Source organism: Protopterus annectens, chromosome 1.part0 (assembly GCF_019279795.1).
Source record: "Protopterus annectens isolate FY-2018-M chromosome 1.part0, PAN1.0, whole genome shotgun sequence".
NCBI classification, from domain to species: domain Eukaryota; kingdom Metazoa; phylum Chordata; order Ceratodontiformes; family Protopteridae; genus Protopterus; species Protopterus annectens.
The window spans coordinates 768,919,074-768,943,306 of record NC_056725.1 but is presented as its reverse complement, the minus strand read 5'-3'; positions in this window follow the sequence as shown (position 1 = coordinate 768,943,306).

Genomic DNA, 24,233 nt, shown 5'->3' with positions numbered 1-24,233 from the left:
GAAAATGTGTATGTATGCATATGCTCTGAGTCTGTCAATGTGTCAGGTTAATAGCACCAATAATTTAAATGTGTCCCTGATGTTGTTATGCCATGCTCCTGATTCAGTTTGTATTTTCCCCAGTCGTATGAAAGGTCCGATAGGGACAGAAAGCACATATTCCACTGACAACCTTAGAAAGATGATAGAATATTAGGTATGCAGTAGCATGACTCAGCTGAAGGATGTGGGTTCCTAAACCCATTTACCTGTTTGTATTGAAGAGTTTCAGTTTCCATGTATTAGCCAGATGGGTGCAGATTGTAAGAGGAACACACCAATAATATGAATCAAACCCCGGACAGGCCACGGATTCCGTACAGTGGAACGGCATGCAGTCGCCTAATGGGCAGCCATTCCCGATACTGTAGGCATGTATTCCGATGTAATAGGCATCACAAGGTAATATCATAGTCCTCACTCCCACCCAGGGGTGTGAGTGTCAGATGCAAACACCAAATGCAGTGCATTTGCATGTGCAGGAGCAAGCGGGTGTAAGCCTGTTTGGCCGTCAGTATGCGAGTATTACACTGGTAAAGCAATGTAGAGGCTAACTGAGTGTAAGAATCTGTAACCAGATTTTAGCATTGCTTAGCACCATGCAAACCTATGCACACCCACTCACAACTGCTTTAATGTGCCTTAATCACTCAGTATCCAATGGCCTTGTTCTGCCCTGCAACAAAATAAATGCCCTCTGCAAGGCTCGAAACCAGGACCCTGCACACACAGCTAATGTGATTTACCAATAAGCCATGGCAGATATACAGACATCGGACCTTATCACAAACATATCATCCAGCGCACTCATTCAACAGTATAGGAAATGTATTCCATCATGTAGATGTATGTGTGAGTGTTTATGTCCAGCATATAGGTACATACATATATAGAGATATATCAGGAACATACCATGTGACAACAAAGCATTACAAATGAATGAAAAGGGAAACACCAGCGATGCCTGTATTATGTTGTGGTGTTGTCCTATATAATATCAAGACTCCCCCAGACAGACATGTTTCATTCATACACGCAAACATTTGTACATTGGCCGTATACATTACTCTGTGCATGTTATTTACATTAACACAACAGTTCCTGTCCAATCATTATGTGAGAACAGCACTTTTGCAAGGTGCTGTGTGTGACATCATCACCATGATAAAGGTAAATGGGGTAACCATAGAGGGACCGGTAGTGTTGTGTGTACAATGGGGTCATCCTCATCACGTGTACCTGGAACATTTAGGAGTCATGTACATACTAGGATAGTGCGCCTGAGAGACTGGGGTGAGGACAACAGGAGTTTGTTATGATGCATATTAAAAGGGTTACATGTGTCCAGTGAACATGTGTGTGAAATGGACAGCTATGTATGGGGCAAATGTTGTTCTAGGAACCGATTGGTCTTATGTTTCTGTAGGGTGAGAGAGGGATGTGGGGGAAGGAGAGTAGGTATGCCCGTGGAGGATAGGTAGGGTAGGATGACAGAAAATACAGCATACAGGGTCAGTATATGACACATGTGGGGGGATACACCTCGGACAGGGAGGTGTGTTTGACATTCACAAGCCCATGAGCCCCCAGATGTAAACAGTGGGACGGAGGTCCCCAGCCATGGGCAGCCTCCACTGCACCAAAACAGCTGCAAAGGTGGCAGTGCTGGGGGCTGTCTAGGAGGGGCAGCCTCACCCTGTAAATGTGACACTCTGCCCTTGAGCTGGCATATCTGGCCTTGAGACCCCTTATTGAGCCCCCTACACACCACGTCCAGGACCGTACAACAGCGGGCATGTTCCTGTCTGGACCTGCTCCCAGGGTGGACAAGTCCCATCCTCAGTGACGGTACCACCAGAAGGTGGTGCAGAGCCAACAGAGGTGGTGGTCCAAGGCTGGGCCCCAGATGTGCTGGTGCCCAGTGCCATGGCCAGCTGAAGTGGGACAGGAGGTTCTGCTAGGACCTCCAAACCCATACAGCCTATGGTGTTGCAGTTTAAACACAGATATGACTTAGTAATAGTCAACAGCATTCAGGATAACTTACAACAGCATGTATAGATATGACCATCAAACCAACACAACAGATGGTATACATTTGTAGAGGGAGCACAACACATGCATATATACTGCATGACATCTATACAAAGTGTAGAAGATGTGTGACTGTCCAAAACACACACATAATTTCCTTTAGAAAACCATCATTTCCTTTAGAAAAACATAGCCTCATTTTAAAGTGTCAGACTCCTATAAAGATAGATTCATGTTTATATACTTTTAACACTTTTTACTGTATATTTATTCAATTATACAAATGTATTGTTCCATGTAATTTTTGGAAATATATGTAAGGATTTTTATTTATTTTTTGACATATAGTGGGTTTTATAGGAGTTTGGCACTTTAAAATGAGGCTGTGTTTTTCTAAAGGAAATGATGTTTTTCTAAGGGAAATTATGTTTTTCTAAAGGAAATGATGTCATGATAAGTAATGTATTTAAGTGTACTTGTGTGCCTTAAAATTGTCTGAAGAAGTTTGCTCATTTTAGTAAACGAAAGCACTTATTGGAACTGTTTTGAGTATCCGGTGTGGTCCTTTTTTCCTTTATTTTGTTGCAGTTTGTTCATTTTCTCTGAGTTTAACTCTGTGTGTGTGTGTGTGTGTGTGTGTGTGTGTGTGTGTGTGTGTGTGTGTGTGTGTGTGTGTGTGTGTGTGTGTGTGTCAGAGTGTGTGTTACTGTGTCTGGACTCCCAGAGTGTGTGGGTGTGTCTGTGTTTGCATGCTGTCATGGCAGTGGGTATTACTGCTTCCCAATGTGATGCCACTATTTCCAGCAGCCTTTACCCTTTTCATCCCGCATACCACACTTTTACCCACTCCGCGCTCCAGGTAACTTTACCTGTGATGTCACCCACTATGGATGCAATGGCTCTGAACACAGTAGCTTACTACACATCTATCATGCACTTGGATCATTAGAACAGTAAACATAATTAAAACATGGGAGAATATAACTTTGATGTGTAAGCTGCAAAGTGCATGCAGGTATTGTCATACTGATCTGTGGGTAGTCAACATGTACATATGGGACTCCCATATACACCAACATCCCCCGGCACATGCAAGTACACCTGAAAAAGGAAGGCAGAATGTCAGGATCAACATGCTGTTAGTGTTGTTACACATGATACATTCTGTCAAATGTACAAAGTGCATTCCAAAACTGCAATACATGTTATGTCTGCTGTCTGCCAACACTACTCAACAATATTATCCTACAATTGTCTAACTAGTATGTTCACCCTGTGCATCAGACCATATGAACATGTCCCTGCACCGATGGTGTGGATGACAGGGATGCAGCACAGGCATCATCATATGCACAGGGTGATAATGTTTGCCAGAGGCCTTGGCTGTGCCATTGGATGACATCATGCATGTGTGTTAGGGCCTGTGATATCATTGGGCGTGTGTAGATGTTATGTGTGTGTGTGTTGAGGTTCCCTACATTTGTTTCCAGTGTGTGTGTATGCATGCACACAGGTCTGGCATGAGGCTGGTCTACACAGGGGTAAGATTGACAGCTGCAGACTGTACAAGGCAGGTGTCACAGTTCACGGTGTCCAGCCATGGCCACGTGACCTGTGCCTGCCCAGGGTTGCACGGGCACTACCAGGCAGAGGTCCAGATGGGGTACTGTCTGATGACACATGTCCACTGGAATTCTGTCCCTCTTGGGACCATCCAGGACCACGTGCACATGGCCTGCTGCATCCTGCTGTGGACTGCACAGCACCAGCAGCACTGTTGATGCTACCGCCACTATGGGAGGGGGCATGTGCAGTAGCATGTTCTCATAGACCTTCAACAGGTGATATAGCTGTCCTACATCCAAGTGCTTGATGCATCACTCCCACCAGATTTTCCAGCACAGACATTCCACGCTTGAGTATTGACATGCCACGATCAAGGATTCCCACCATGTCACCCAGTCGTCTATCCATAACATTTGCAAGATGATGGTGAGCATTTGCAAGTGCCTGGATGTTGTTGGTTAACAGCAGCCTTCTGAAGCCTCAGACCGCCTCTGTTGTGCCATTCAGCATGTGCCTGTGCCTCCATTACAGCCTGAAACATGCGTCTGGTGACACCAGCGGATGTGCTTGGCCCTGCAGGGGCATGTTGGCACATGCCTGTGAGGGACATCACCTGTCTGTTGACTGGGAGCATGGTGTGCAGGTACACCTTCCATAGTCACCACACTTCCCTGTTCCATGCTAAAACCCGCCAACTGTCCTTCCTCTATGGCCGGTGGTGATGGGGTATGTGCAGGCAGGGAAACTGTGTGCAAGGATGAGGGGGAGACTGGTGGAATGGCAACCAATGGCACAGATTCAGCCCCTGACAACCCTGTCTGTGCCTCAATCATACTATCGTCATTGCTGCTAGAGTCTGTGGTGACACTAACATCAGGTGGACCACAGGAGGGCAATGCACCTACATCAGCACCTGTGAGGGGAAGACAAGAACTATACATTACAAGTTATACCAGACACACACACACACAGACACACACAGAGACACACACAGACACACACAGACACAAACACACACACAGACACACACAGACACAGGCACACACAGACACACACAGGCACAGACAGACACAGACACACACAGACACACACAGACACACAGACACACACAGACACACACGCTACATGCATGTGATATGGTGGATGGCATTCAGCATAGACAATTATAGTTTCAGCTTAGGCAATTATACATCCCTGAGTTGCACAAAACAGCATGCATGTGGTATAGCAGACAGCATTCACCTTACATAATTATAGTGGTGGTTAGCATACTTACCTGTATTTGATCCTTTATGTTAGTAGCCTATGCCCCATACCTGCAACTTAATGCATGCACTTTGCACAGTTGCACTGCACTGCCATGGTGTGTGCAACATACACCACATGTTAACAGACCATCGCCGACCTTTGTACATCTGCCACTGATGCTTTGTGTTGGCCACCACCCCTATGTGTGAGGACATGAGCAGTAGGGTATGTCAACTGCATACTATGTTTTCCTGAGCCCTAGCTTGCATATCTCCCCCAAAGCAGTGCATGTCTATTCAACATTATTCTGCCTACCCCTGAGCTGAGTGTAGACATTGTGCATGTGGCTGTACACACATGTTTGACATGGCTGTCACTACTTTGCAATGGTGCCACAGACCAGCACAGGTGTACAGTACACCAGCCTGCTATGTGGCGTATGACCACCAATCACATGTAGTATGACATGTCTTCTGCTGACGTGTTGAATGACATGCATACATGTGTAACATGATGGTGTCCTTTCCAATCTACAGTACGGTAATGGTGTCCCAATGCAGGTATGTGTTATACTAACATGGGCCTTCAGCTGATGCAATGTTGTCTGTCCATCCTATATATATATGCAGGGACATACTGCACATTGAGCTGATGTGCATAGCCATTGCAGGGCATCATGTGGCTCCACAATTGCTATATAGTGTGAGCTACTGGCACAGTTCATAGCCATGACTATGTTCACATACATTACATATCTAATGTGGAATGTGACCCGCGTCACTGAGGTGTATACACAATAAACCCTAATGCTGAATGTGTGACACAGGTCACAGTAGGGTATAAGGATGACACCCATGCACATCTGCAACCATATTACTGATACATGCCAACTATGCCCACACATGGCTAACGTACAGGTTCTCTATGTCCCACATGCCATCTGTGTACCTCACACACATGAGCAGCAGGCATGACAGTGATGTCTGACACCAGCAAGGTGAATCTACTGTATCTGTGGCAGGATGTGGATATATGTGTATGTTGTGCAACACATGTATGTATTTGTATACTGTATAGGTCTATGCTTCCATGTCATGACACACTCCAGATGTTCAGGGCATCTTATGTGGAGGTTTCATGTTATGCCTACACAAGCTGTGCACAGGCCTGTCTGATGTCTGGTGTTTCACATCTGCAATAGCACCATTATTCAAAGGCCATAGTTGTATTGTGTCGAGCCAATGTACAACAGGGTGTAGACACATGTACATCACTTCAACTGTGTGCTTTGCTTCATGTCTCTGGCCATCCTCCATGGCCATGTGTACACATGTGCAATCCATCATCTTTCACATGTCAGTATTATCCCATATGGCATACACCCATAGATGTCATATGATCCACTGAGGACAGGGTTATGCAGACAAAGGGTGGTATGTATGGGATGTGAGACTTGTTTCGTGGGATAGTTGACCAGTGTTGCAGTCAGCCCTCTACATGTCATGGGCATGTCTGATAGCACATAACAATGTGTGACATTCATAGCAAGGATATACACAACAAGGGTGTATCCTGTGGGCCGGCCAGACTCCAGTTCAAACATATTAAGTGTGTGTGCACACATATGCTCTCTGTACAGCACTGTTCGTATTCCCAGCATGTATAATGGTGATATGTAGTACCTGTCCCTACAGTGGAACACACCTCCACCATTGTATTCACTGTTGTCCACACATCTGGTAATGATATTTTGGAAGGTTTAGTGTAGCTGTTTCAAATAGTCTAAAATTGTTTCACATAGGTGAACAGTGTGATGCATTGCAAGTCTGACCAGTGTCCATTACCAGGACCACCATATATTATGTGTACATGTGTTATAGCAGATAGCATGCAATTAATATGTTCCGTGCAGTATCAAGCCTGGTAAATAATAACAATCTCACCTGACACAGGCTGCTGTCACTGAAAAATGCCAGAGGTACCTAAACAGGGGTGTCACAGCAGTAAGATTATCCACACCTGTGTGGTAGCTACATTGTGCAATGTCTATGTTAGCACATAAGCCAGTACAATACACTATCCTATGGAGTATGCACATCTGTGCATACATAGAGTAGTAGACTATAGTATGTGGCATGTGTGCATACATGCCTTGCATATGATGTTACACTACATATTGTACAGTAACACATGTAACTATGTGATATATGGTTGTGTTTTATGTGCAGTAGTGACTTACCAGGCAATTCCAGACTTGGTGGTTGAGAGACACCCACCTCCACAATGCCAGCTAATGCTTGTGGATGGAGGCCTGCAGGTGTCCCCAGGTTGAGCAGTTGCTCCTCGGTACATGTGAGTGGGGGCTGGGTGAGTGCCCCCCCAACCTGTTGCACCTTGTTCCCTGGTGATTGCATTTGCACGCTGTTTCGCCCATCTTATCTGGTCAGTGCAGTGTTGGTGCTCCTGCTGATAGGTGCAATTGTGACCATCAACATCATTTACCCTCCTGCAGAGTTCCTCCCACAGGGCATCCCGCTGCTGTGCTTCCTGTGGTACATGGCTGAAGAGCACCATGTAGTTGTCAAGGAGGTATGGGACGAGGACCTCATCCTCCAAGCGGCTGTATGGCGGCAGATGGGAATGGGGCATACCTGGAAGACATAACGATAGAGACAGGTCACAGTAACTCACAGCGAAGTACAGCAGTACAGCTGAATATACATGTGTATCACATTTATTAAGTTTACAAATCTGTCTTTGTAGATCTACATGACACTAACACCACTGACATGTATAAGTCACACACATTTGACAACTACTGGTGATGTGATGTTATCGCCATATATGTGTGTGTCATGTGATGACATTGCTCATACACCATGTGGATGTTGTCTTGACATGGGCATGTTTATTTGCCTGTAGTGGTGTCTTTACCTATCAGCACATGCCTGGATGTGTTCACATTAATTCAATTTATCATAATGCTGTGTATATGTTATATATATATATAGTCATCCATAGTCATTAGGGACATGACCTGTGACCCTGCAGACTTGCAAGCATGTATGTGTTTTGCCATATACATCTACATGGCACTGTACAGCTGTGTAGCATCCTGCCATGTATTGCCTGTGTTGCACATGTGTAAGACATAGGACAATAGCTAGCCTGATGGTATTCGCAGGGTTGGGTATCAACTATGGCATGTATGGTCATAGTGATGTGATAGGCTATATGCCCTAGGCCATTTATGAGCCTAGGCAGACAGGTTACCTAGCTGTAGGCAACAGACAGGTAATATTCAGTGGCCAGTTCAAGCACTGCCACAGAACTGATACACATGATTACTGGTATGTTTGGCATGCAGTCATCACATCATGTCACAGAGAGGTGTGATGTGCAGCTCTGCTGGACAGGGATGCATAGTATGGCAAGACTATGTTAAGTGTATGGGGCAGGGATCTGTCAGGCATGTTGTGATCCTTGTACTAGATAGGTGGATGTCCATGATGTATGTGTTTATTTGGGATCAGGATGTGTTAAGTGTAGCATGTCCAACACTTGTGGGTTGGACATGGCTTTATTCAGGGTAGGCTGCATGCTACATAGTGCAGCTAGGGATTGTGAAGGCCAGTGTAGACCATGTAAACATGGGCAATATCCCTTAAAGGAAATATGCGATCTGTTATGGGCCACATGGGAGTTCAGTATGGCTGAGTAGTTGTCTCTATATTCCTGGATGGCACCCTGTCATGATTAGGGGTGCCACATATGGCTACCTGTCTTTTGTGGTGACATAACTATCAATGGGAAGTACTGTCCATCTGCATCTCATACACACAGTTGCCATTATGTTGACCGCTGCCTAGGTGGTAGTTAATGGGTACAGGGTTTGTAACATAGGGGATGACAATGCAATACTTAGCTGTCAGAATCTGGCCATACATCACACACCACACATCTGACACACTAAGGCCCTTCTGTATGTTATGTTGAACGCAGCACACAATGAGTCAACTATTGCTCCTAGTTCATAGTCATTTGCAGACATCAATAGGCTGATGCCTTCTGTGTTAGTCTATGTGGTATAGATACCAAAGAGGGGGCATACCAGGAATTGCCCCTGTATTACTGTAGCTGGCACTGGTTTGATGTGAGTTCTTCAGCAGTACAGTTGTCAAGCACTCCTGTGACATAGGTATATTAATTGCTGGAACCTGTGTTCTGAGAGACTGCCTTCCAGACTATTTGCAAATATACAGAGCTGAGTATATTTATTTTGGTTATAGAGTTTGTTAATTGTTGCTTAGATCTCTGTTGAAACTGTTTTCTCCCTGTTCTGAGAGACTGATCTGCAAATATACAGAGCTGAGTATATTTTTTTGGTTTTAGAGATTGTACTCTTAGTTGTTGCTTAGATCTCTGCTGAAACTGTTTTGTCCCACCCACCTTCCCTTTATTTGGTTTGTAGTTTGAATTTGGTGGCTTTTGCAGTTGCCCGCCCCACTGTAGATTTGATCTGGGACACTCCCCCAGTCCCATCTCTTTACCACATTCTACCTAATAAACTCTTTCTGCACTTGCTTTTAGTATTTTTTAATTTCATTGCATTTTTTAAACTGTGTTTGGTCTAATATTGCTACATACTCAAGTGTGCTAGCTTGCACTGCATGTGAATTGTTTTTACTACTGTTTTTGCTACTTTTCTGTAAAAAAAAATTGTAAGCCTGTTTCCTACCTTTCCTGTAACTAGTGTTCCAGATACAGATTTGCTGTATCCAGGACTGTATGTAAGCTTCTGAGCCCCCCGCCAAGCCTTTCTGTGTTGGAGAGAAGCCTTCTAGCTTATCCATGGGAGTGGTAAGCACTAGGTAGCCTGTCTACCACATAAGGAGTGGTTCTGGACCAGAAATTTTAGTTATTGGCCGTTTGTCAATCTCTTCCAGCTCTCTCAACTTTCTGATTTGAAAGCCTACATTTGCACTTGTTTCTGTCCTGTAACTCATCTAGTGCAGATACAGATTCTTAGTTTTAGCACTTAAATTTGCTTATTCATGCTCAGCACTTGTTCAGAACTTGTAAGCACTAAATAAGCTACTATTTACTATAGCACTCAGTCTTCTTCATTACCTAGAGGAAAGCAGTTTTTGTACTTAATTTTCTCACTTGCTTAGAGAAAAACAGCTCTTGTACTCACTTTCCTCACTTATCTAGAGGAAAATAGTTTTTTATTCAGGCATGTCCAGGGGTCAACTCCCAGTGTTTTCTCCTGTCTATCTGATGAATCTGGGCATCTTCATGCAATGTAGAAATTGCCTCATGTACACAGACAACCCTCTCATCCTACCACCCAACACTACAACCTGTGAGAGATGCACTTATCTAGCCAAGCTGGAGGTAAAGTTCTCTCCACCCAAGACTGAAATTGACAGTCATGAGGAGAAGGTAAACATTTGCACCACACCACACTCATCACATAGTCTCACTAAATCATCACCACCAAAATCCACACATAGTAACACAAAAACATTTGTGGAGGCTCTCAGTAATAATCTGTCTAAGCAACACAGACCTCCAAAGCAGACATGCAAGCAACCTCCATCCCCCAATACAACCCAAATGACACACAGCCCACAGACTCAGTGTGCCACTCAACCACAGCCAATAAGGCAAAACAATGTACCCAACACACTAGTCATAGGTGCCTCTATAGTCAGGCACACTGATGCCCACTCACCAGGCTAAACAAGGAGAAGGTTTCTGTCAGCTGCCTGTCAGGTGCCAGGATCCACCACATAGCCCATGCACTCAGGTCACTCCAGAACAAGTACAAATATGACTCTGTCATTGTCCACGTTGGTGTGAATGACCTGAGACGTACCTCCCTGGACTATATGAAAAGAGACATGGAAGAGCTCTCCGATCTTGTAGCCCAGGCAGGTATGACCCTAGCCCTGAGTAGCATTCTGCCATTGCCCCAAATTATACCGCAGTACAAGGACAAAATTATTGACTTCAATAATTGGCTAAGCTTCTGGTGTCATTCTAAGGGGATCCAGTATCTGTCTACTTGGGATGACTTGGTTGACAGACCACGATGCTTTGCCACAGATGGCCTGCACCTGTCACCCCTGGGATTCCGGATACTGGCTAAGGCTCTTGTTGCCCTTATAGTGCCTTTTTTAGGTAAGGTTCAAATAACAAAGTCACTACTGTAACAGGAACAGGCAAGCAAAAACTGAGGGTAATGCTACTCAATGCTAGAAGTCTAAATCTCAAAATGCACTTACTGGAGGCACTCCTTAAAATGGAGAACATCAATATCTGTGCAGTGACTGAGACCTGGTTCAAGGCTCCAGAGAGCACCCCTGCACTACCAGGCTATAACTCATACCACACTTTTCGGCCATGTAACCTGGACCGAAACACCAAAGGCGAAAGTGTGTCCATATTCATTAAGGATATCCACACCTCCAGGCTAGTTGCTCAGCATAATGCATCTGAGGTTATCCAAGTGCAACTAACTCTGGACAAAACTGCAATCCAAATTGTAGCTTGCTACAGATCCCCCACCATGCCCCAGGATTTCCACTCCTCTTTTCTTGATGTACTGGAAAATATTAGGGTTCAATCAAACATCCTAATAATGGGTGACTTCAACTACCCCACCATTAACTGAGAAAACTACTCGTGTACCAACTCCTTAGCTCAACGTTTTCTGGAATTCATAAACTCCAATGCCCTGGATCAACTTATCCACAACCCCCCAGGGGCAACAATATCCTAGACCTAGTCATTACCAACGTGAGTGACCGGTGTTCCACACCTGAAGTCAACTCCTCATTGGTCCGATCCAACCATAAGCTAATCACTCTTGATATCCACATCCCACCCCAACCCCCCATTAAGGAAACCACAGTAAAAAAAAATTCTCCAAAGCCAACTTCATGCTTCTTAAGACAGAAGTGGTGAACTTCATGACACCCATGCAGATGGACAATACAGTTACAACTGCTGAATCCTACACAAATGCACCCTATCAGCACAGCTCCTTGTGGTCCTGCAGAGTGTTACAAGCAGCAGAGAGATGAAAAGAGAGACTTTAAAAAGATTAAGTATTTTTTTTCTCTGCCTTTCTACTTGCAACTGCATATTCTCGCCAAAAAGCAAGTTTCTAGCTATTCTAATATCTGAAAAAAGCTTGTTTTTGCATTTTTACTGTTCTTGCACTTATTTAAATCGTTTTTGTGTTGTTTAACTGTTGTAGGATACACACTCAAGTGCGCTAGCCTGTTTAAAGCATTTACAGTGCTTTTCTGTTAAGTTACTGTTGTTCTGTTTCCCGACTTTTCTGAACTAGAGTAGTCCAGATTTCAGGTTTTGCTGAATTCTGGGCTGTGGTATAAGTTCATGTGTTGCCCATATCCTTACTTGGATAGGAGGAAGCTTCTCTGTTCACCAGTGAGAATGGGGAGCTTTGAGCAGCCTATCTGTCCCTGGAGGAGTGTTCTCAGCCCAGCAACTAGTAGCTTATTGGCCGTTTTGGGCTAATTCCTATCTCTTTCAAGTTCCCTGCCTTAAAACCCGCATTTGCGTGGTTTTGCGTGCAATGTCGCGCAATGTCATGCAGTGCCGTTTAAGCAGTTTTAAACTATTCCCGGCTCTACAAAGTCTGTTCTTCAATTTTTCCCTTAGAACTTGTCAAACTCTCAAAATAAGCACTCAACCTTCATTCTACAGCCCAGCACTTGCTCAAATTTCTCAGTAAGCACTAACAAACCTTAGCACTACACCCCCTTATACTATCCAGAAGTACAAGGCTCCCTATTCATCCATTCCGGACAATCAATAAATCAGTTCTTTAAACCATCCAGGCATGTCCAAAGCGTAGTTTCAGGTATAGTCTCCAGTCCAGCTGGTGAATCTGGGAATCTTGAGGCAATGTTACAATTGCCTTATGTACACAGACAACCCTCTCCTCCTTCCAACAAACTCAAATATATGTGAGAGATGCAACTATACAGCCAAACTTGAGGCCAAGCTCTCTCAACCCAAGACTGGCACAGTCAATCAGGAGGAGAAGGAAAGCACTCGCACCACACAACCAGTCTCACATAGACCAATCGCACCAGCAAACAAGACATAAACTCGCAAAAACATACTCAGTGGCTCTAAATAAAAATCTGCCAAAGCAACAGAGACCTCCAAAGCAGACATCCAAGCAACCGCTACCCTACAACAACTTTCACGTATCACATACTTCACAAAGTCAGTGTGCCATGCAGTCGCAGCCCCTAAGGCTAAATAACACACCTAATACACTAGTAATTGGAGACTCTATTGTCAGGCACACTGATGTCCCACTCACCAGACTGAACAAGGAGAAGGTCACTGTAAGCTGCCTGTTGGGTGCCAGGATCCGCCACATAACATAGGCACTCAGGTCACTCCACAGCAGGTACAAATATGACTCTGTCATTGTCCATGTTGGTGTGAATAACCTGAGATGTACCTCCCTGGACTACATGAAAAGAGACATAGAGGAGCTCTCTGATCATGTAGCCCAGGCCGGTATGACCCTGACCCTGAGTAGCATCTTGTCCACACCAAGAATGATGCCACAGTATAAAGACAAAATGATCAATTTTAACAATTGGCTAAGCTATTGGTGTCATTCAAAGCGGATCCAGTGTCTGTCAGCCTGGGATGACATGCTCGACAAGCCATGTTGCTTCACCAGGGACGGCTTGCACATGTCACCCTTAGGCTTTCGAATACTGGCTAAGGCTCTTGCCACCCCCATAGTGCCTTTTTTAGGCAAGGCTCAAAAGACAAACCCACCTCCATAGAAAATACCAGAAACAAAAAACTAAGGATAATGCTACTCAACACCAGAAGTCTAAACCTCAAGATGCATGCACTCAAGGCACTCCTCAGTATATAGAAAATCGATATCTGTGCAGTAACAGAAACCTAGTTCAAGACCCCAGAGAGCACCCCAGCACTTCCAGGATTCAACTCATACCATTCTTTTCAGCCCCAGAACTTGGACCGAAATACTAAAGGTGGGGGAGTATCCATTTTCATCAAGGATACACACACCACCAGGTTAGTGGCACTGCACGAGGCAGCGGAAACCATCCATGTGCAACTAACAGTAGGTAAAACTGTTTTTCAATTTGTAGCCTGCTACAGATCACCCACCTTGCCTCAGGACACCCACTCAGCATTCCTGAGAACATTGGAGAATATGAAGGTCTCACCAAACACCATGATATTGGGGGATTTCAACTACCCAAACATTGACTGGGAAAACTACTCAAGTCCCAACTCTTTCACCCAACGGTTCCTGGAATTTATAAACTCAAATGCCATGGAACAACTGGTCATCACGCCCACAAGAGGAGACAACATATTGGACTTGGTCATCACCAACATGGGGGCTCAATGTTCCACACCAGAGGTAAACCCCTCATTGGTAAGATCAGACCATAAACTAATCACAATGGGCATCCACATCCCTACCCCACCCCCAGCCAAGGAAACCACTGTGAAAAACTTCTCAAGAGCAAACTTTACACTTCTCAAGACTGAGGTGGAATGTTTCAAAGCCCCTGGACTAATGGAAAATGCTACCCAAACTTCAGAATCCTTTACAAATGCACTCTATGAGCACCTACAGGAATGCATGGATTGTGCCATCCCAAGTAAAACCAAGACTCACTCCTCCAAAAACAGGTGACCAGTCTGGTGGACCCCGGCCATAAATAAGCCATACAACAGAATGAGGAAACTATTACATGATAAAGCAAAATCCCAAAAAGGGAAGGCATCCCTGATCAGTACTCGCAAGAAACTTCGATCCCTCATAAAATCATCAAAGGCTAGCTTTGAAAGAAAAATCGCCAAAGACTCTAAAGATAATCACAAGGCATTCTTTAGCTACATTAAGAATCTGGGTGGCAACTCTCAGATCTGCTCGGAGCTGGTGCAAAATGGCACAAAATACACTGAACCCACTGACATTGCCAACATCCTGGCGGACAGGTTCAGTGCAAACTTTACCCCCCTCTGCCCCCAAAAGGGCCAGTGTCTATCCCAGAAGAATGCAGTCCCCCAGACATCACAGACACACAGGTGAAAGCAGACCTCTCCAAAGTAAAAAACACAGCATCAATGGGACTGGATGTTATCCCGGGCTGCGTCTTACACAAGCTCCAAAATGAACTAAACCCTCACATAAATTCACTGTTCCAACTCAGCCTTACCACAGGTTATGTACCCAAAGAATGGCATACAGCAACAGTGATCCCACTCCACAAAGGTGGCGCCACAATGGATCCCAGGAACTAGCTCCCTATAAGCCTGACTAGCCTGGTCTGCAAGGCTATGGAGCACATCATCATGGATCTCATAAACAAAGACATTGGGAACCTCCAAACACTGGACCCTACCCAATTCAGCTTTGTTAAAGGCAGATCTTGCCTCTTAAACCTAGTTGACTTCTTCAAAATAGTAACCAAAGCCATAGATGATGGAAAGGTAGTCCACACAGCCTACCTGGACCTCGCAAAGGCCTTCGGCACAATACCCCACTCTGGCATCATAAATAAGCTTACCAGCTTAAATATTAACCCATATGTCACAAGATGGGTTGCAAACTGGCTCAGGGATAGAACTCACATGGTCAGAATCACAGGTGCAATGTCCGACTCTAAACTGGTTACAAGTGGCATCCTACAGTGCTCAGTCCTTGGACCCTTCTTGTTTGGTATATACTTCTCTGAGGTACAGGCAAACACGGGAGGACTGTGGCTTACCAAGTTCGCAGATGATTGCAAACTGGGAGCCATAATCGACTCGCCGACTGACACAAGCATCCTCCAAAAGGGCCTTATGGAGATGGATACCTGGTGTCAGAACCATGGCCTCAAGCTAAATGCCAAAAAGTGCATAGTCATCCCCTTTGGGAAAAACAAAGTGCCCCCAAACTACCACATAGGAGGTAATCCACTAAGTACGGAAGAAGTAATTAGGGATCTGGGAACCCAAGTAGATAGTAACTTCTCCTTTGACAATCACATTGCCAAAGTGGTTAGAAAAGCCTTCTATATAGCTCACCTAATCACAAAAGGGTTCACATCTAGATCAAGCGAGGTCATTGTGCCCCTCTACTCATTGTTCATCAGGCCCATAATTGAGTACAATGCTCCATTCGGGATGTACCTTACCCGATACCTGCAACAGCTGGAGAGACCTCAAAAATACCTCACCAAGAGGATTGTGGGCCTCAAACAGATGCCCTATGCAGCTCGATTAAAGAAACTCCAGCTCTACTCAGTTGCTTACCGCCTACTCAGAGGCAATCTCTGCCTGACGTACAAGGCCATGTCTAACCCAGAATTGATGGACATGCTCCACCTCAAAAAAAAGAAATCCATTAGAGCTACATGCTCCAGGGATTTAAACCTTAGTGCAACAATAAATAGGACATGCTGGAGGGATAGATTCATATCCCAAAGGCTTCCCTCGCTCTGGAATAGAATCTCAGTCCATGTTAGGCAGAGCCCCTCGCTGACCCTCTTCAAGAGAAATCTTGATGAGTGGATGGGAAATTGTAAATTTACTCCTGGGATCACTTCTATGGCCCTGCTGGACAGAGGCTCAGGAATCTAGTCTAAAAGGGAGACGAAAGCCAACACATTCTGGCTAGGCTTATAAATGCCCTAGGGCAGATTGCCTAGTACCTACCTATGAACCTATGAACCTATAAGCACTTACACGAGTGCATGGATCATGCTATCCTAAACAGAACCAAGATGCTATCCTCCAAAAAAAGGAAGCCAATCTGGTGGTCCCCTGCCATAAACAAACTGTACAACAGAAGGAAGAAACTGTTGCAAAAGAGAGTAAAATCCCATGAGTGCAGGAGCTCCCTGGTCAGCCTCAGTAAGAAGCTGAGATCCCTTATAAGATCCGCCAAAGCTAGCTATGAAAACAAAGTTGCCACTATTTCTAAGGACAAACACAAAACATTCTAAAGCTATGTCAAGAATCTTGATGGTAACACCCAAATCTGCTCTGTAAGCACAAAGGCACGAAAATTACAGAACCAACTGATATTGCCAACATCCTGGCAGATAGGTTCAGTGCTAACTTTATCGCCCCTCACCCCCTAAAGAGCCCATATCTATACAGGAAGAATGCAGAGTCCCTGTAATCACAACTGCACAGGTAAAAGATGCACTCTCTAAAGCCAAAAACACAGCATCCATGGGACCGGACAACATCCCAGGCTGCATTAACTTCAGAATGAACTGGCTCCCCACTTAAGCACCATGTTCAATAATAGCCTTGTATTAGGCTTTGTGCCCACTGAATGGCACACGGCAACAGTTATTCCACTCTACAAAGGGGGAGCCACCACTGATCCAGGGAACTATCGACCTATTAGCCTGATGAGCCTGGTCTGCAGGGCCATAGAATGTATCATCATGGAACTCATAAATAAAGACATTGGTAACCTCCAAACTCTCTATCCCACCCAGTTCAGGTTTGTGAAAGGTAGATCATGCCTCCTGAACCCAATTGACTTCTTTGAGGCAGTCACCAATGCTGTAGATTAGGGTAAGGTGGTTCACACAGCCTATCTTGACCACACCAAGGCTTTTGACACTATTCCCCATTCTGGAATTATAGCTAAACTCACTAAACTAGGTATAAATCCCTACATCACAAGATGGGTTGCCAACTGGCTCACTGACAGAACCCACACTGTAAAAGTTGCAGACTCCAAATCTGACCTCAAAGCAGTGACAAGCAGAGTACCACAGGGTTCTGTCCTGGGACCTTTCCTGTTTGGTATCTATTTCTCTGAAGTACAGGCTAACACAGAAGGCTTCTGGCTAATGAAGTTCACAGATGACTGCAAACTAGGAGCCATAGTCAAGTCCCCAAATGATGTGGACATCCTACAGAAGGGTCTCGCTGAGACAGATGGCTAGTGTCAGAGCCATGGCCTCAAGCTCAATGCCAAAACGTGCAGTGTCATCCCCTTTGGTAAAAACTCTACACCCATGAACTACCACATAGGCAGTAATCTACTTAACACCGAATGTGTGATAAGAGACCTTGGGACCCAGGTGGACAGTAGTCTCTCCTTTGATAGTCACATCACCACAGTAGTCAAGATGTCCTTCTACATGGCACAACTCATCATAAAAGGGTTTTCATCCAGGAAAAAAGAGGTCATTGTTCCCCTCTACTCAACACTCATTAGACCCATTATAAGTACAACGCCCCTTTTGGAATGTACCTCACAAGACATCTGCAGCAGCTGGAAAGGCCACAGAAGTACCTCACAAAGAGGATTACTGGCCTCAAACAAATGCCCTACACTGACCGCCTCAAAAAACTCCAGCTTTACTCCATAGCATATCGCCTACTCAGAGGTGATCTCTGCCTAACATATAAAGCTATGTCAAACCCAGAGCTGGTGGACATGCTACACCTAAATAAATCCCAATCTCTCTGAGCTACACGCTCTAGGGACCTAAACCTTGTCACCACAATAAACAGGACATACTGGAGGGATAGATTCCTGTTCCAGAGACTTCCTATACTCTGGAACAGGCTACCCATCTATGTCAAGCAAAGTTCTTCATTAGCACTCTTCAAGAAAAATCTTGATGAGTGGATGGGAAATAGGAAATATGCCCCAGGGATCACTTCTGTGTCTCTGCTCGACAGTGGCACAGGAAAATAACTTTCTTGGGTGTCGTAAGCCAGGGAACCTTGTTGGCTAGGCTTACATAGGCCCTTGGGCCGATAGCCTAGTACCTACCTATGAACCTATGAACCTATGCACCTAGTTTACTGAGTGTAGCTGGAACACAGTATGGGTGATGGAGTCATACGACCTGGCAAGGTCATGATATGCAGTGTGAATCAACCCTGCTGTCATCTACATCTGTACCGAGTACATCAATTACATTGACCACGGTTCATGCCCATACAGACCAGACTCAGCAGGGTAGTTGTGCACCAAGTCCCATTATCGATGGTGTCTCCCCCTTTGTGGGAGTGTGATAACTGTTGCTGTGCACCATTCGGTGTGTACACAGCCTGACATGGAGCTATGATTGAACATGATGAGTATGTGGATAGCTGAATGTTCTTACATTTGTGTAGGATACACCCTGGGATGGTGACAGGTCCCATGAAAGCTGTATGTATGACATTAGACAGTGCAGCTTGTACCTGCATAGTCGTTAGTACAGGGGCCCTGTAGTGTACATGGATATATTACTAAGCATACCTGTTGGGGGTGGTGGGGAGATGGGAGTGGGTTTAGGTTCTCCAAGGCCCTATCAGGATGGGCGGGTGCTATTTCTGTAGGTGCAGTACTTCCCATGCCATAGTGCTGTGCAGCATGGCAAGTCTTGTTGTTGCCATTACGATTAACGACACGCTATAGAATGCTCTGTGTTTGGCCTCATAATATGTGGCTGATTGGTTTCCTGGTAGCTTTGCGTGGTTTCATATGGTGTATCTGCATCTTACTGAGGCTGAACTGAGATCACCTGCACTCATGTGTGTTCGCTCTTGCAACAGTTACTACCTTCTGTCATACAGTTTAAAGTATGGTACTACCAGTTTGCCTATTTGTTTGTGTTGGGTTGACTCCTGGTTCTGTTTCAATGGCACAATCACTGCACATATGTAACTGATTAGGTTTCATTTGTGTAGTATTCAGTATTTGCACATGCATTGTCCATCTGCATGGGTGCCATGGCACTCACCGCTCTGCTCTTAGGGAACATAACATTGGCATTGGAGACTATGTGTAGCATGCTGTTAGCCCTGTTTGTGTGACTACTGTGATCCAGGTCAGTGGGGTCGATGGAATCCAACATGCATTGAGCGCAGGTGTTGGTACATGAGGTGTCTTCACAGTTCATAATGGAATAGTTGAGAATAGCCAATAGTATGGTTCTGTCTCAGACCTATTCTTCCCCATTACAGCACAATATGGCAGTTGGGAAGTTCACGGCCTGGTGGGTGATCTGTCTCAAGGTGCTTTTTGAATTCCACTGTGGCACAAAGGTAGTTGCTCAGCATAATGCATCTGATGTTATGCAAGTGTAATTAGCGTGGGGGTGTACATATCCTTCAGGAATATGGACACACCTATGGCCCGTGTGTTCCAGTAAAGGATAATGGGCAAAATGTGAGGTATGTGTTATTACATGGTCATGCAGGTGTGCTCTCCGGAGCGTTGAAACATGTCTCAGCCACTGCACAGATATGTTCTCCATGTTAGGGATTGACATATGTGTGTCCGTATAGTGTTTTTGACATATATCATTGTGCAGCGAGACCCGAAGTGTATTGCTTGGCTGTCCCTGTAACAGCAGTGGACCCTCACCTGAACCATACATGATAAAGGCACTATAGGGGAAGCATGAGCCCTAGGCTGTATCCAGATTCCCAGGGGTGACAGGTGCAGGCCATGTCTGGCAAAGCATCATGGTCTGTCAACCATATTATCCCAGGACAACAGATACTGGATACCCTGTGACATGCACCACTACACTACACAATTGTGGAATACAATCCTTTTGTCCCTGTACTGCAGTATCATTCTGGCCAGTGGCAGAATGCTACCCAGGCCTTGGGACATACCTGCATGGCCTACAAGACCTGACAGTTCCTTCATGTGTTTCCATGCTGTCCAGGCTACTGCATCACAGGTCCTGCACAACAACATGGAATATGCCAGAGCCATGTGTATATATCAATAGGTGGTCTGAGTGTATGAGTATGTGGAGAATCATGTCAGACAGGCAGTTAACAGTATGTATGCCCTCCTATAGGTCTGTGTGTAACATAGTGCTAGGGTTTGCACTCACAAATGAGTACTGTTGGGCATGTTTCCAGTCATGTATTCAGAGGTGTGGCACAATTATGCATACTATGTCATGCAGTTTGTGTATATTGGTGTCTGTCTCTTCCTGCTTGGGGGGGGTCACTTGTTCGGCCAGATACTTAGATGCATCTGTGAATGTATGTGATTACTGGTAGTGTGTGTGGGTGTCCTTACTGTGTACTGGTAAAGGTATGTGTTGGTTGTGTTGATGAGCTGCATGTGTTAACCTATACATCATGACTGTCCAGTCCAGTCATGGCTGTAGACTAGGCTGCCGTCCAGCTTACCCCTGTAGCTGCATCCCAGACAATGTGTGGGGCATGGTGTTAGGTGGGTTTGGCAGTGTACATGGCATAGAGATTACATTCCCCCAGGATGGCCTCATACACAAAGCTCACATTAAGAGACATCAGTAGCTGACTAGTGGACATGCCTGTATGAGCAGTCAGTACTAAAAGTACCAAGTACTGTCTTTAGTTTACGTATTGCCTATGAAGATGTTATAGACAGTGATGCCCACATGTAATTATTTGTGTTATGGACATGACAACACTGGCTATTACGAAAACATTGTAGCTATCCTTGGTAGCGAACCTCCTCTGAGGAGCACATCACATCCTGTTAGTTGATTACAGATGATGCATGTGTCTACAGGTCTGTTTCCTTCTCTGGGTATATACTCACATATCCACCAGGACCATGAGCTCTGTTGGGCACAGACACCCACTCCCCAAACAGAGTCATGTATCAATAGGCTCTGATGCCACTATCAACATAATCAGGATATAATCAGATAATGTGAGCCATCACCTATGATGTGGCTATTACACATGGGCAGCTGTCTCCTACATCTTCCACTCCTACTGCAGATGTTACACTGGAGTTAAAGATGATGTGCAACGTGTTTCATTACCAGTGCTGTGCACTACCTTACATACAGTATGTGTAGGAGGCTGGTAGGTTGGGCTACACAAACCTGGTAGTTTAACAAGTGTGTCTGTACTCTCAATATCCACTCTATGTAGGTGTGCACATAGCCATTTGGCCCAGCCATGTAACAAGGGTCACTACACATTTGCATAACATGTACAAATGCACAGCTGTTAGTGCTTGCAAACGATAGTAGAGAAGTGGATTTTACATGTGTTATGTGCATGGATAGTTACCTGGCTCTTCCAATTATCTTTGCTATCATGCTGCTAACCTGTCAGATGAATACTAATGCTATGTATTCTGTCACTGTATTGTAATTGCCAATAGATATAACTACTGCTTGCATAACATATCAGAACTGCTATGTAGAATAGAATACAGATCTGCCTAGACACCTGTACATTACACAGTTATAGGCACAATATCCCACAATGCACGCCATATTTGCACGGTAAGCCCACCTTTAACATGTTCATCTTACTTATACACCCATACATATGTCGACTGTTACAATATAACAACATATACTATCCCGTGGTATAGCACATACTTGTTGGACCACTCCTGACATTGACAGTGGCTGAAAGCAAAATGGTGGGTTCCAAGCCCATAGCATCCCTTGTGGTGTATGTGGAGTGTGCAGTGTAACCTACAGCAGTACACACATAGAATACTACAGGCATTACTACTACTCAACAATACATCGCTACAAGTTAGCTATTTCCACTATATGCATTGATTACACTGTAATTCTTACAGCACAGATACTACATACACAAACATACTACATGTTATACATACCGTCTTATTAATCGGAGGCATTGTTAAGTAGTGTACTACTCGGTTTCGTTTCTTATTTCCGTGTTTTGTACTGTCCTACAGGTAGATACAGATGGTTTGAATGTGTGACAAGGCAACCTTTTATAGTTACAGATCAGTAATATGTGCTATCCCGATGGCCAATTGGTGTTCCTAAGTAGCTAATTACATGCACATCAGCTGTGCTGATACTGCCTTAGCCAATACCATGGCTACAGTGAAGTATAATTCAGTACTCCACTTGGGCGTTGTCCCTTTGCCTTACTTGTGATGAAGACAGCATGGAGTTTTTTTGGAATCCATTGCAACAGCTGTATTGAGACGAACAGTAATGTATTGTGTGTAATGCCTGGAGGAGTTGGTCTAAATGTGAGTACTGCTGTTATATTTCTAAACATTGCTACTTGTGCAGGGTTTGTCTGTACCTAATTCTTCTGCATATGTGTCAGTCTGGCCAGGTTGTTTGACCAGCTCAAGGCTGCATAGCTATGCATATAATGTTAGGGTGTTTACAGTGTGCTTACCAGACATATTTAGTTTGGTGTTACTGTGTAGCATACTGTGCTTATAATCAGTACTCGGTAAAGCTACCTGGTGTACGGACCTTTCAACTCTCTGAAACGGGATTAGTTCATACAAACCCTGTTACATCAGCAGCTGCTCAATTGTATAATGACATCTATTTCACATAGGTCCATGTTAGTGTGTCTGTGTCCAGGTATGTTAAGGTTTCAGCAGATGTTGTACAGCAGTTGCATAACTGGTTATGGTATGACAGTATGTATTGATGTAATTATTTCGGTTGTGGGGTAGATGTTGGTGGGTGTACATAGTACATGCCAGTGTGTAGGAACCCCTTTTATACAACATCTATATGTGTGTGGGTGTTCTTTCCCTATGTGAACACCTATCCCTTAGTGGACTAATACAATGGTAAATGCAGGCTGATTCATTAAGGCACTATTAAATGCTTCCTGTATAGCATGCAGGTACTGTTAGTCCTTGAATCCTTTTGGCAATACATCGGCATGTAATAACGATTTGCAAAATTAAAGCTGCCTGTGTAATTCTGTCATGGATATTTGCAGTCACTGCAGTTGTGTTGGTGACTGTGTCCATAGAACATATTTGTAATAGCGTATTGGCATATGCTCTTCCTATGTTATGCTCATATTGTTTGGGGGGGGGGGGGCTCCGAATGTGTGATTGCTATGGTCATTGTTATACTCAGATGTGACCACTTTGGATGCTGTCTACAGACATGTATGTATGTGTATATATATATATATATATATATATATATATATATATATATATATATATATATATATATATATATGTGTGTATATAGATATATACATTATTGCATACGTTTATCTGTACCTCCATAGATGTGTACATGTTTCTAACCTATCTATAAATCTACATATATATGTAGACCTGTATATATCAACATGTCTCTATGTATCTGTCTCTCTCTCTCTCTGTATATATATATATATATATATATATATATATATATATATATATATATATATATATATATATATATATATAAGCGTACACCTATAATTGGGTACATGGTGGGTTGTCCTATTTCAACACATTCCTCCCTTTTGCATTTTAACCTGTCTGCATACACATCTGGGATAGGTACATCCCAGGT